Source organism: Myotis yumanensis, unplaced genomic scaffold (genome assembly GCF_028538775.1).
Source record: "Myotis yumanensis isolate MYYU_CA2020_CCGP unplaced genomic scaffold, mMyoYum1.0.hap1 SCAF_24, whole genome shotgun sequence".
NCBI classification, from domain to species: Eukaryota; Metazoa; Chordata; class Mammalia; order Chiroptera; family Vespertilionidae; genus Myotis; species Myotis yumanensis.
The window spans coordinates 4,307,227-4,320,806 of NW_027223775.1; the positions used below are offsets into that span (position 1 = coordinate 4,307,227).

General features: G+C 51.1%; 1 pseudogene; it reads right to left on the reverse strand.

The window, feature by feature from the left end:
* Positions 1-1,392: 1,392 nt before the first annotated feature.
* LOC139000668 (uncharacterized) lies at positions 1,393-6,526 on the reverse strand (annotated as a pseudogene).
* Between the last annotated feature and the right edge of the window lie 7,054 nt (positions 6,527-13,580).

Sequence of the window (13,580 nt, forward strand, 5' to 3'; positions counted from 1 at the left end):
CTCTTAGGGCTCCATAGATCTTGTCTTGTATTACAAGTGAGGATATTCTGGTTCCTGCTCCTGCTAGTCCTAGCCCCAAGAGGGCTGCCATAGTTAGGGCAGTAACAGGCTCCCTTTTACTTTGGGGGTTAATGGTGTTTAATTTGTTAAGTACTTCTCCTTCTGAGTGGTATATTAACTTGAAGATTAACTGCACAAGCATGCAGAAGCCCTCCTTTTGGGATTTAAGGACTGAGGAGTGGATGCAAGGAGCGAGGCCACTGGAACAGGCCCACCATGCATTCTCAGGAGGTAAGAGGTATGCTGCTACCCCAGGGGTAGCCAGAGTTTTGTTACAGTGATGTGACTGTTCAGAGGGTACATTGCTTATGCAAGTTCCTTGCCCTATTACCGCCTGGAGGGTTAGCCTTGCAGCAGTTTGCTGCCACCTGTAGGAACTGGCAGTCGAGGCCGTTGTATAATTGCCTTTCATCGCGATGCCCTCATAATATGGTGGCCTGACATCTAGACAGAGCCAACAAGACTTGGTTAGGTCGGGCCTCAAGGTGATCAACACATAATATGCTCCAATGACCATGTTCCAAAGGGGGTCTACCTCAGATGGTAAGGTATGTCCCAGGGCCTGGTTCCCCTTGGTAGGTGTAAGTGGGGTGAGGGGCTGTGATGCTGGGGTCCAGGTTCTTCTGGGCATGCGGGGCGCAGTAGACCGAGACTGGGGAGCCAGTATTTGGTTGGGCCCTACTCCCAAAGGGGTGTGATGGTGGAAGGGAGTGTTTTGGCCCCAGAGGGTGAATAACATTGCAGGGTAATCAGTAGAGTATACCATTCCAAATTCTCTGCACTGATAGATTCGGAGTCTCCAAGTTTTTCCAGTGTCCCATCTGGTAGCCTCTCTCCCCTCTTCCGTGAAGGTAATGCGCACAGGGTTGCAGTAGGCCCGGCCAAAATGGGGACAAGGTAGAGCGGCTGGTCATCCAATGGTGATCAGGTCACCCTTCTTTGGGGCCTCCCACCAAATGTGTCCAGTTGAGACATATGACCAGGAAGCACAGAAATAGTCTCCAGCGCCTCCGCAAGGGTTATTTTCCCAGGGCCGAGTTCGAGAGGGCTCGGGGCAAACGTAGAAATTGAGTGTCCTTAATGGTTTTGAGTCAGTAGGTCGGTTGCCTATCCAAGCAGTTTTACAGGCTACATGGGTTGTTAGTTTGGGAAGGAGAGTCAGGAGATCAACCCACAACTCCGGGAACCAAGTGTCTTTGGGATGGATTTGACAAGCCTGGCTGAGAACCACTCCTGATTTGGTGTCTATAATTTGCCAGGTAACATTATAGGGAGCGTGTGGGCTCCCAGTGGCAGGAGTGATCGCGAGCAAGGTTACTAACATCAGGCAGGTCAAATGCGCTGTAGCTTGAGCTTGAGCGGGTTGTGCTGGTCTTGGTCGATGCCCCATTGTGAGATGAAGTCTTCCTGGATTGCAGAGGGGTCAGCTGGGTGAGCGTGGGAGTGACGGATCCAAGTCGAGATGCCGTCTACCTTGAGAGTGGTGGGTGTAGTCAGCATGACGATGTAGGGGCCCTTCCAGTGCGGTTCGAGGGTCTCCCGGTGGTGTCTTGTACTGATCAGGCGTCGGGGTAGGACCAGCCTCATAGTCGGCACAGAGGCGCGGCCAAATGTCCTCGTGCGCCCTCTGCAGTTCTCTTAGGAAAAAAAGATATCTCCTGATTTTCAAACTCAACAAGAAGTTCAGCTTTTATGTTAGGGATGATAGGAGGGGGCCTACCAAACATGATCTCGTAAGGGGTGAGACCCAGGGTGTAAGGAGATTTCCTCACCCGGTAAAGGGCATACGGAAAGAGAGCCACCCAGTCCCTGCCAGTCTCCATGGTTAATTTGGTAAGGGTCTCTTTTAGAGTTCTATTCATTCTTTCTACCTGCCCTGAACTCTGGGGCCTACAAGCACAATATAATTTCCAATCCGCCCCTATGACCTTGGCTACTGCCTGTGTTACCTGTGAAATAAAGGCTAGTCCGTTGTCGGAGCCTATCATAGCAGGAAAACCATACCTGGGTAAGATGTCTTCCAGCAGCTTCTTGGCCACCGTCTGGGCTGTTTCATGCTTGGTCGGGTATGCCTCTACCCAGCCAGAGAAGGTGTCTATGAACACTAAAAGATATTTATAACCATACTTCCCTGGTTTGACTTCAGTGAAGTCGACCTCCCAGTGTGCTCCTGGTTTGGTGCCTCTGAGCCTGGTTCCTTGTCCACCTGATCCAGCTCTTGTGTTTGTGAGTTGGCAGGTTTTACAGGAGGTTAGAATTTGATTGATTTTGGAGTCTTGTTGGTGAATCTTGATCTTGGCATGCTGAATTAAGTCCTTTAACTTCCGGGCTCCCAAGTGGGTGGACCGATGCATGCTTTCTAATACTGTGACCCCAAGCCAGTCCGGTAGTATGAGTTCCTTATCTGAGGTGTACCACCATCCCTTCACCTCCTGGGTGAGGGGAAGCTTTCTGATCCACTGCAGCTCTTCCTGGGAGTACCTGGGCTGGTCTAGTAGGACTGGGTCCCCAGGGTCTGGTAGTTGTAAGGCCATAGCAGGGACCGAGGTGAAGGCCGCTGCGTTGGCTGCCTGATCAGCCTTTTGGTTACCTCTTGCCACTGGGTCATCTGCCTTCTGGTGCCCTTGGATAATGGCTAGCTTTTCGGGAAGCCATAGGCTGCAAGCAGGTTGAGGATCTCCTGTTTGTTTTTCACTGTCCGTCCCTCTGCTGTCAATAGCCCTCTTTAAATCGCCCTGTGAACATGAGCCGTAGCAAATGCATAACGGCTGTCTCTGTAAACATTAAGCTGCTTCCCCGCCGCCAGTGTCAGTGCCTTGGTGAGAGCAATGAGTTTTGCTTGCTGGGCTGATGTCCCAGGAGGCAGTACTTCTGCCCACACAGTGTCCGTGCCGGTGACCACTGCTGCACCCGCGTACCTGCATTCGTCCCACACAAAGCTGCTGCCATCCGTGAACCAGGTGGCCTCTGCATCAGGGAGGGGCCAGTCGGTCAAGTCCTTCCGAAGTCCATGTACCTGCTCCAGGATCCCCGCACAGTCATGCAGCGGGGCATCTAGGTCAGGGTCAGGTATCAGGGTAGCGGGGTTGAGGGCTGCACTGGGATGGAACCGTACTCTGGGGGGGTTGAGCAGCAAGCTTTGATAGTGGGTCATGGGAGCACTACTCATCCACCTATCAGGAGGCTGTTTTAGGACCCCCTCAATGACATGTGGGGTCGTGATCCAGATCTCCTGTCCGAGGGTCAGTTTGTCGCAATGATTCTTAGGCACGGTGGCCAGCCAGCGGCTATGGGATCCAGCTTTTTAGACAAATACACTACCGGGCAGCTCCAGGGGTCTAAAGCCTGAGTTAAAACCCCTTTTGCTACTCCTTTGCACTCGTCTACAAAGAGGCAAAAGGGTTTTGTAATGTCTGGCAGGCCCAGAGCTGGAGAAGCCAGAAGGGCATTCTTTATCTGGTTAAAGGCAATTTCCTCTGTTTCAGTCCATTCAAAGGCCTTTCCCTCCTTGGTAGCTTCATATAGGGGCCTGGCAATCTCAGCAAAACTTGGTATCCAGAGGCGGCAATAGCCAGCCAATCCTAAAAATTCCTCCCTCTGGGTGGTGGGAATAGGGATTTTCAGGACTGTCTCTTTCCTAGTGTCTGAAAACCGCCACTGTCCGCCCTCCAGTATGTAGCCCAGGTAACTCACCCTCTCTTGGCATATCTGAGCTTTCTTCGCAGAGGCCCAGTACCCTAAGGTCCCTAGGGTGGCCAACAAGTCTTTGGTCCCTTGCTCACAGTCCTTGGCAGTGTCTGCAGCAATCAAGATATCATCTACATACTGGAGGAGGGTGAGACCAGGGTGCTCTCTCCTGTACTCACCGAGGTCCTCATGTAGTGCCTCGTCGAAGATGGTGGGCGAATTCTTGAATCCTTGGGGCAATCGCGTCCAGGTTAATTGTCTACTGTAGCCTTCCTCTGGGTCGTGCCACTCGAAGGCGAACAGGGGTTGGCTTTGAGGCTCGAGCGGCAGGCTGAAAAAAGCATCCTTCAAATCCAATACAGTGTACCAGACTCTAGAGAAGGGGTGGGCAAACTTTTTGACTCGAGGGCCACAATAGGTTCTTAAACTGGACCGGAGGGCCGGAACAAAAGCATGGATGGAGTGTTTGTGTGAACTAATATAAATTCAAAGTAAACATCATTACATAAAAGGGTACGGTCTTTTTTTTTTTTTTTTTTTAGTTTTATTCATTTCAAATGGGCCGGATCCGGCCCACGGGCCGTAGTTTGCCCACAGCTGCTCTAGAGGGTGCCAAAGAGCTTAGGAGAGTGTATGGGTTAGGAACGGTTGGCTGTATATCCATAACTCTTTTATTTACTTCTCGGAGGTCCTGGACTGGTCAGTAGTCATTCCTGTGGGGCTTTCTGACTGGCAGAAGGGGGGTGTTCCAGGAAGATTAGCATGGATCCAGTATCCCTACGCTTCGCAGTCTTCGGATATGAGGCTGAATCCCCTTCCGGGCCTCCTGGGACATTGGATACTGTTTGACTCTTATTGGACTTTCCCCTGGTTTTAACTCTACCAGGGTTGGGGCCCTGTGAGCGGCCAGTCCTACTCCCCCAGTCTCTGCCCAGGCAGTGGGGAATTCTTGTAGCCATCTGTCCATATTGTTCTCTCCTGGGGGTACCCCCTGGTGGAGGCGATATTCATCCTCCAGTCTCAGAGTCAGAACCTGGATGGGATGGCCTTTACCATCGATGACCTGGGGCTCCCCTTGTCTGAAAGTTATTTGGGCTCCGATCTTGGTCAGCAAGTCCCGTCCTAAAAAGAGATAGGGGCACTCCAGTATTACCATGAAGGAATGGGATACCCGGCCCGTTCCTAGATCTACTGTTCTTCGGGTAGTCCATGGATACTGGCTCATGCCAGTTGCCCCTTGCACCCAGGACTTTTTGCTGGCTAGCTTCCCTTGAGGTGTGCATAGAACCGAGTGTTGTGCTCCAGTGTTGACAAGGAAGTTAACAGGGGTCCCCTCCACTCTAAGAGTTACCCTGGGCTCGGGGAGGGGGTCCGAACCCTGACTCCCCTAATCACTCAGTCCTCCCAGCTCCAAGACCTCCACCTGGTCTGTTTTGTTTCCCTTTTTACCGGCCTTCTTTGGGCAGTCCCAGACCCAGTGTCCTATCTCTTTGCAGTAAGCCCACTGGTTCCATTGCAGCTTCTTCTTCCCGCCCCGGGCTGCTCCCTTACCTCCTTCTTGGTCATCGGCAAGCTGGCAAAGGTGGCGGATCCGCTTCTCAGGGTTCTCCGTGGTGGTGGCTAGCAGAATCGTGGCCAGGTTTCAGGTCAGCTTGACACTGGCAGCCACCATGGTGCAGGCTTGCCTATCTCAGGAGATTCTCGATTGTTATACACCTTTTCAGCCACTTCCAGCAAGTCCCGAAAACTCTTTTCCCCTAATCTATCTATCCACTGCAGTTTCTTTCTAATGTCTGTGGCTGAATGGTTTATAAAACTCATGACCACAGCCGCCTTATTTTCAGGAGCTTCGGGATCCATGGGGGTATAGGTGCGATATGCCTCCATGATCCATTCTAGAAAGGCAGCTGGGGACTCATCCCTTTCCTGCTGTACATTCCCTACCTTGGTCAAATTGGTAGGCTTCCTAGCAGCCATGCAGAGATCCCCCATCAGAGTCAGGTGGTAGATGCATAGCCTCTCCTTACCTTCTGCCGTGTTGAAGTCCCAGTCAGGCCTAGTTAAGGGGAAAGAGACATCTCTCTGGGCCTGGTTGGTAGTTGGATTCCCATCTACGCCGGGAACCACCTTCTGGGCCTCATTGAGGATTCTCTCTCTCTCCTTCGTTGTGAACAGGACCTGCAAAAGCTGCTGGCAATCGTCCCATGTGGGCTGGTGGGTAAAAAGAACAGAATCTAGCAAGTCAATAAGTCCCCCCAGCTTCTCAGAGAACTTAGGGTTCTGCGCCTTCCAAATGTAAAGATCACTAGTAGTGAAAGGCCAGTAATAATAGGGTTGATTGCCATCTGCATCTGGGGGTCTGGCGGCCCGTAAGGGCAGGATCTTGATAGTGGAATCAGGTGCGGCGATGGACAGCTCCTGCTGAGCTCTCTGCCGGGTGAGGGGCCTCCTATCGGAACCGAGGCCATTCCCGGAACTCTGCCCCAGCCACTCCTACTCACGGAACTGTGTCCCTGACCACACCCGGAACTGCGTCAGCTTCCCGTGACGGGGCAGGATTGGACCTCTTCGGCATCCTGGGGAGCTGATATGGGCGAGGAAAAATTAACTCTTCTTTGTTACCCCCCTACAAAACCGGGTAGAAGGGAGCTGGAGCCAATGGCAGGGTGGCTTTTTTCTCCTCCTTCTTCTTCTCCGTTTCCTGCAAGGCAAGTATGGGTGCCAGCTCTGGAGGGCGTGGAGCTAGGAAGGGCTTGAGCCAGGAGGGAGCGTCCTCCATGAGGTCCTGCCAAGTGATAATGTAAGGGAGCTGATCGGGATGACCCTCCCTTGGCCAAGATATGACTTCTCCGACCCGGTGAATGGTGGGGAGGTCGAAAATCCCCTCTGGTGGCCACCCAGCATTTAGAGCCGGCCACTCGCTGGAACAGAAAGTCTGCCATCGACCCTTCCTCACTTCTACACTGAGGTTGTTAGCCCTTCCCTTAACCTCTTTAAAATGATCAATCATAATGCTTAAAGGAGTAGTTTGAGTCTGTCCCATAGTGTCCGTCCAGTAAGTCCACAGAATTAAACAAAAGAACACAGACACCAAACAAACAAAGACACCTAAGAACAGCCTTCCAACCCCGCAGAAGAAAAATTGAAAACTGGACGATGGCCGTGTGCAGGCCAGCGGGAGCAACCTGCTTCATCCCATAGGTTTGAGGGAAATCCACTACCCTCGTGAGGGGTTTTCACACCCCTCCAAACGGAGGGCCAAGGTGTCCCCTGACTCCTCCTGCCCGAGATCCGCCAGTGCGTCCATTTAGATCTTATCGGGCACAGATTTCAGAAGCGAGCTCGCACAGGACAGAACAGACAACACACAGATACTTACTGCAGTCAGCAGACTGCCCGGAGTGGAGTCCCTCGTGGGAATTGGGGATCCCGGACGTGCCCCCAAATGTTATGCCCAGAGTTCAGGGTCCCCAATAATCCACCAGCAGGGAGCCTCTTCCGATGCAAAAGCAAGGAGTCCTTTTTTTTTTTTAATAATTAAAACTTTATTGTTCAGATTATTACATTTGTTCCTCTTTTTTCCCCCCATAACTCCCCTCCTCCCAGTTCTCACCCCACCCTCCGCCCTCACTCCCCACCCACTGTCCTCATCCATAGGTGCATGATTTTTGTCCAGTCTCTTCCCGCATCTCCCACACCCCTTTCCCCTACAAGCATAGTCAGTCCATTCCCTTTCTATGTCCCTGATTCTATTATAATCACCAGTTCATTCTGTAAATCAAATTATTTATTCACTTGATTCTTAGATTCACTTGTTGATAGATGCATGTTTGTTGTTCATAATTTGTATCTTTACCTTTTTCTTCTTCTTCCTCTTCTTAATAGATACCTTTCAGCATTTCATATAATACTGGTTTGGTGGTGATGAACTCCTTTAGCTTTTCCTTATCTGTGAAGCTCTTTATCTGACCTTCAATTCTGAATGATAGCTTTGCTGGATAAAGTAATCTTGGTTGTAGGTTCTTGCTATTCATCACTTTGAATATTTCTTGCCACACCCTTCTGGCCTACAAAGTTTCTGTTGAGAAATCAGCTGACAGTCATATGGGTATTCCCTTGTAGGTAACTGAGTTTCTTTCTCTTGCTGCTTTTAAGATTCTCTCTTTGTCTTTTGCTCTTGGCATTTTAATTATGATGTGTCTTGGTGTGGTCCTCTTTGGATTCCTTTTGTTTGGGGTTCTCTGTGCTTCCTGGACTTGTAAGTCTATTTATTTCACCAGGTAGGGGAAGTTTTCTGTCATTATTTCTTCAAATAGGTTTTCAATATCTTGCTCTCTCTCATCTTCTGGAACCCCTATAATTCTGATGTTGGTATGCTTATAGCTGTATATCTTCGTATTTTCGAATTCTTTTTTCATTTTGCTTTTCCGGTTGGGTGTTTTTTGCTTCTTTGCATTTCAAATCTTTGACTTTATTCTTGCGCTCCTCTGGCATGCTGTTGGGAGTCTGTATAATATTATTTATTTCAGTCATTGTATGCTTACTTTCTAGATGGTCCTTTATCACACCATTGAGGGTCTCATTAGATTTCCTGTACATCTCATCAAGTTTATCGACAGACTCTAGAAGCCTCTTTAGAGACCCCAAAAGTGTGGTTTTGAATTCTATATTCAGTAACCTGTTTTTCTCTGGTTCTGTCCTTTGTGGCCTGTTTCTTTGTCTCAGCATTTTTTTATGCTTCCCTGTGTTGATAGAGTGGCTTTCCGTGTTAAGTGTCCCAATTACCTGAGGTAGACACACTTGGTGCACTCCCTTGTGGTCTTTGTGTGCAGTCTTGTTGTAGTTAAGCCTTGATTGTTGTAGGTAATTACTACTTGACCTCCAGGCCAACTGGCTGTGAGAATCAGCTGTGTCTGCAGTGGGAGAACTTCTGTCCTCTAGGGAGGTGTTAATCTAGCCTTTGCCTGAGGCTATCCGGCAGGGCTTGGGTGGGGCAGGTCCCACATGATCAACAGGGCGGAGGAGGGAGCAGTTATGGCTGCTCTCAGTCCGTCCCCAGGGGCTCTGCCTCTCCGTCCCAGCAACTGCTGCAAACCTCTGTGGGACTGAAGCCAGACAGTCCCGCTTTTCCTGTTTGAGTCTGGGTCCCTATAGACTCGCCCAGATCTGGAGCTCAGAGTCTGAGGCTCCCTCCGGATTGAAACAGACAACCGCGCCCCCAGCCACCAGCCCGCGCCGTGTGCGCCTCTGTACCTTAGTATTTTACTTCAGCACTGAGCCTCCTCTGATTCTCGGTTCCTCCTAGTTGTAGAACTTCCACTCAGCCAGCCTTCCTGTGGTTCCGGATGATGTCTGTCCCATCTTTTAGTTGTAATTTTTGAAGTGGTTGTTCGAGGCAGCAAACTCTGGCATTAACCTATGCCGCCATCTTGGTTTTTCCTATTTATCGCAAGGAGTCCTTTATTAATCAAACCTAGGTTTGGCTCCCAGCGTCTGTCCAATGCAGTAGTAAGGCGAGAGAGCATGTCCCAGGAGAACAAAGGTTATATAGGGCTAATTATTTGGGTGGGCTTAGGGGGTGACGTGGGTTACAGAGATTGGTCATTTAGGTCAGGGTTTTTCAACAGGGTCTTACAGCACAAAGGTCAGGAAGTGACCAGCACATTCTGAGGCTTGGGCCATCCCCCACTATAGCCTTATCAGGACCTTAGCTGCATTTCTGGAGCTTCATTGGTCCTCTCAGGTGGTGGTTGGGGGAGTTAGGACAATACCAGTATTCTTGTGGTCACTCAGAAAAGGAGGGGGCTTGGGCTGAGGGCCCAGCCCTACAAGGCAAGATAGAGGAGAGGGAGGAGAGTATGTTTCTGCTTTGCCCTTTCAGTAACTACATACAGACTCACTCTGGTTCTTTTTCAAATCAGAACTAAAGTGAATAGGACCTGAAAAATAATAATTTCAACATTCCAGTAAAATCAATTGCATTTGGGACATAACTACACACTTTATTGTCATTGGTTCAATAGCGCTTAAGTAGGACTAATTTTAATTTCTATAGTAAATAAAAGCATAGCTCAACACCCTTTATACAATAAACCCCACAAAATTTTACATTAATAATTCATATATTTTTTTCTAATCCAAAAAATATAAATAAATAAAGCAAATCAGTACCTGCTCAAATTAAGGAATGGATAACAAAAAAAATCATATGAATTATTACTCAATTTGTTCCAATTTATCAGGACATTTCATTCAAAATATTACTGGACAGGGTACCTGGACCTGAGCAGGTTTGACTAGAGCTAGCCAGTAGTGTGAGTTCTTGATTTCATGCAGGAAAAACTTCTAGGTAAATAGGAGGGTACATTTATTAAAGCTGGGGACAGTGAAAAAAGGAAATGTTAGGTGGGAGAGAGCCCAGGATCGGATACATGCAGACATGTGACAAGATAATGGACTCCCCCTCTCATGTCTAACAGATCAGCATGCCAGACACAGATACAGGCTTCTCCCTGAATCCACAACGACCCCCACACAGATACTGACTCCTTCCTGAATACCTGGCTGACCCCCTGCAGCTGAAACTTCCTCAGCTCATGTCCCCACCCCTCACCCAACTGCAGTATAAAAACAGTGCCCCTTTTCCTGTTGGTGTGAATCCATAAGCGCCGTCCTTGGGGTATGTGGGTCTCCTGGGGATGCAGAATAAACTTTCCTTCCTTCCTTTTCTGATCAACTCTCTCTTATTTTCTTCACCACCTCGTGAGCCACCTAACCTAACATTTGGTGCCTTGAAACCCGGGTGGTGCGAGCACTCCATTTGGCCATCCCTCCACAGCTCGGGGTGCCTGCCTCTCCCTCCTCGTGGCTCTGGACCCATCAGGACCTCATTTCTTCAGCTTGGCAACTTTTGCCAGTTTGGCAACATCAGTGGTGAGTCCCATCCTGCCCCCATACCCGTTCCTCATGGCCGCCTGCCCGCCAGTGTCTCTGTTTATAAAATTCGGCTACATCAGGGATTTCCTTTTCAGGACCCTTCCAGGAAGGCTCCTTCAGACCTGGGGGGTAGCAAGGACGCCTCTACCCCGCCCACGGTCCCTCCATCAGTCCATAGCGTGGGTTAAACCGCTGGGACGCCAGCCTTTAGCCCTGCTACAGGCCATGAGTATTGAGCACGGGGAATCCAAATTCCAAACCTGACCTGAGCACACCTCTAGGGTGTCTGCTCTCTGATCTGGCTAAACACGGGGTCTGTCCCCGACCTGCGTCCTTTTTCTGTAACATAGCATGGCCTCAGTATGAAAATGGGACCCTGACTTTACCGTCCGCACCGATCTCAGTAATTTCTGCCAGCTAACTGGGAAATGTGTCCAAGTCTCTCCCTCTTCTTCACTGAGAACTGCTCCACCTCTCTGCATCCCCGTCCATTCCCCCCAAAGTTCCTTCCATGTCTCTCCTCGCCCTGTCATTCCTCCTCCCTCCGGGCTGTCCCTGCAAGGCCCTGCGCTTCCCTGCCATGCGCCACTGGGCCCCCGGTGTGTGTGGTGTGTGTGTGTGGGAGTGGGTTCATGTGCTGTGTGTGTGTGGCGGCGATGGCACCGCCATTGTCCCCGCGTCCTCCCAACCCCTCCACCGGAGACCAGACCACCGCGAACTTCCCCGGCAAAAGCCGCCCATTCTCCTGCCAGCTTCTTGCCCCTGTCCCTCCACCCTTTCTCCTCCTCCCTCCCAGCCAGACCCTCTTCCAGCCACACCTTCTTCCACCTCCCAGTGACCCCGCCTCCCCTCTTCTGCCCGCCCCCAGGTGGCCAGAAACTCAAACCGCCTTTTACAACCCCATGTCCCTGCACGCCGGTGTGCCATGCGCACTGTGCCCCGTTCAGCTGCCACGCAGTCGGTCCACCCATGCACTGCCACAGCCACTAATACCATAGCCACTGCGGGAGCCAGAAACTCCGCCACCACCCCTGCCTGCTTCCCCAGTCAGCACACACGCATCCGTAGGCTCCACCTTCCTTCTGTCTCTCTCCATTCTGCCCCACCTCTGGGAAGTTGCAGCTTTTAAACTCAACTGAACTGCAGCTGGTGTCAGCAAAGAATTCCAGTACCTCTCCCAAGCCACCCAGGCCACCTCTCCTCCTCTCTCCCCTTCCTTTACAGGTCTGCCTTAGTAACCTGTACCCCACGCAGTGCCCTCTCTAAGTTCTAACCGCCCGCCTTCCTCTGTGGGCTCCACCGAAACTCCGCCCCCATGACTGCTAGCACTTTAAATTCACAGATGGCCGGCCAGTTCCCTTTGCAAGAGGTTGGAGCTGGACTCTCTTCAGACCCTCTTAACTGAAAGCTTCCTTCTCCCCTAGAGCCCAAATCCTTAGAACATTAGCTCCAAAACAGCCTCTTCCATTCCTGTGCCCATTCTACCCCTGAGGGAGGCAGCAGGGATTGAGGGCATAGTCTGCCCCCACTCTCTAAACTGACCTTTAAGGTCTTTATTAGTCCTCAAACCCAGGTCCAAGATCAAGTGAAAAATGGCCTTGTTCTTAATGCCCCGGAGGAACAGGCACAGTCAGAAAGGGAGGCCTGCCTTCCACAGAGGGTAGACCTGCAGACACACCTTAGTTGTGGCCCTGTGGTTGACGGCAGCTGCCATGGCCCTAAGGGGGTTGTGAGAGTGGGGGTGCAACAAAAGGAACGCCGCCACTGGAGAATGCTTCAAATGCGGAAATGAAGGCCACTGGGCAATGCAGTGCCCCTGGCCCCGAGCTCCGACCAAGCCCTGCCCAGTGTGTGGTCAAAATGGTCACTGGAAGAGTGACTGCCCTGAAAAAGTGGCGGGCCTTCTGTGCCTCAGCGTAGGGGGGCCATCCTTCCAGGCCATGACCTGCCACTGGCCATGCTGGGTTGGGCTGAAGACTGAAGAAGCCCAGCCTCAACGACACCATCATCCTCGCCGAGTCTCGGGTCACAATGAAGGTAGTGGGTCACCTTTCCGGTTGACACGGGGGCTGCCTTCTCTGTCCTGCCCTCCTTTTTAGGGCCCCTTTATCCTTCCAAGATCTCGGTCATGGGTATTGACGGCAAGTCCACCTGCCCTCTGGCCACCGAACCCCTTCCTTGCCTCCTTCATCAGAGCCCTATAACCCACTCGTTCTTAGTCATGCCTTCATGCTCCATGCCCCTGTTAGGACGAGATATTCTCACCATCCTAGCGGTCACTCTGCCCTTCAGCCTCCCTGCTCCTTCCACTCCTGGCCCCCTCCCTTTACAGGGACACCGATTCCCCACTGCCATGCGTCCTGTTATGGGGCCCAGTTGTCCCAGACCACAGTCGCCTAGCTCAGTCTTCGCCTACCTCAGTCTCGCTGTGAACTCCTTTTCTCCTTATCTCCTCCACGACTGTCCCCTCCTCTGAACTGAAAACTACTCTGATCTTGACCCATCCCCCTCCACCCTTCCCAAAGGAAAAATGCGGCAGTTTTAAAATCCAAGCGGCTAGAGGCCTGTGAACAGGCTGAGCGACCTGCTCCCTCCCTCCCTACCTTTTCTCCAGCCTCCAGGTCCCTGGCTTCCATTGCTCCTTCCATTTTCCCTTGGATAGCAGCGTATTCTAACATTTCCTCCCACTTTCACTGCAATACCTACCTCTCTCAGGCTCACCGAGTGCCTCCCACCATCCCCGAAGAAGATTCAGCGACACCATCCAGGACCGGATTACCCATCATTCCTCATAGGCTTTTACCTGGCAAGGGACCCTCCAATTTTGCTCAGGTTTTTCATATTTTCAGGTGAAACAGACATGGAATGATGAGGGAGTCATCAATTCTACTGTCTGG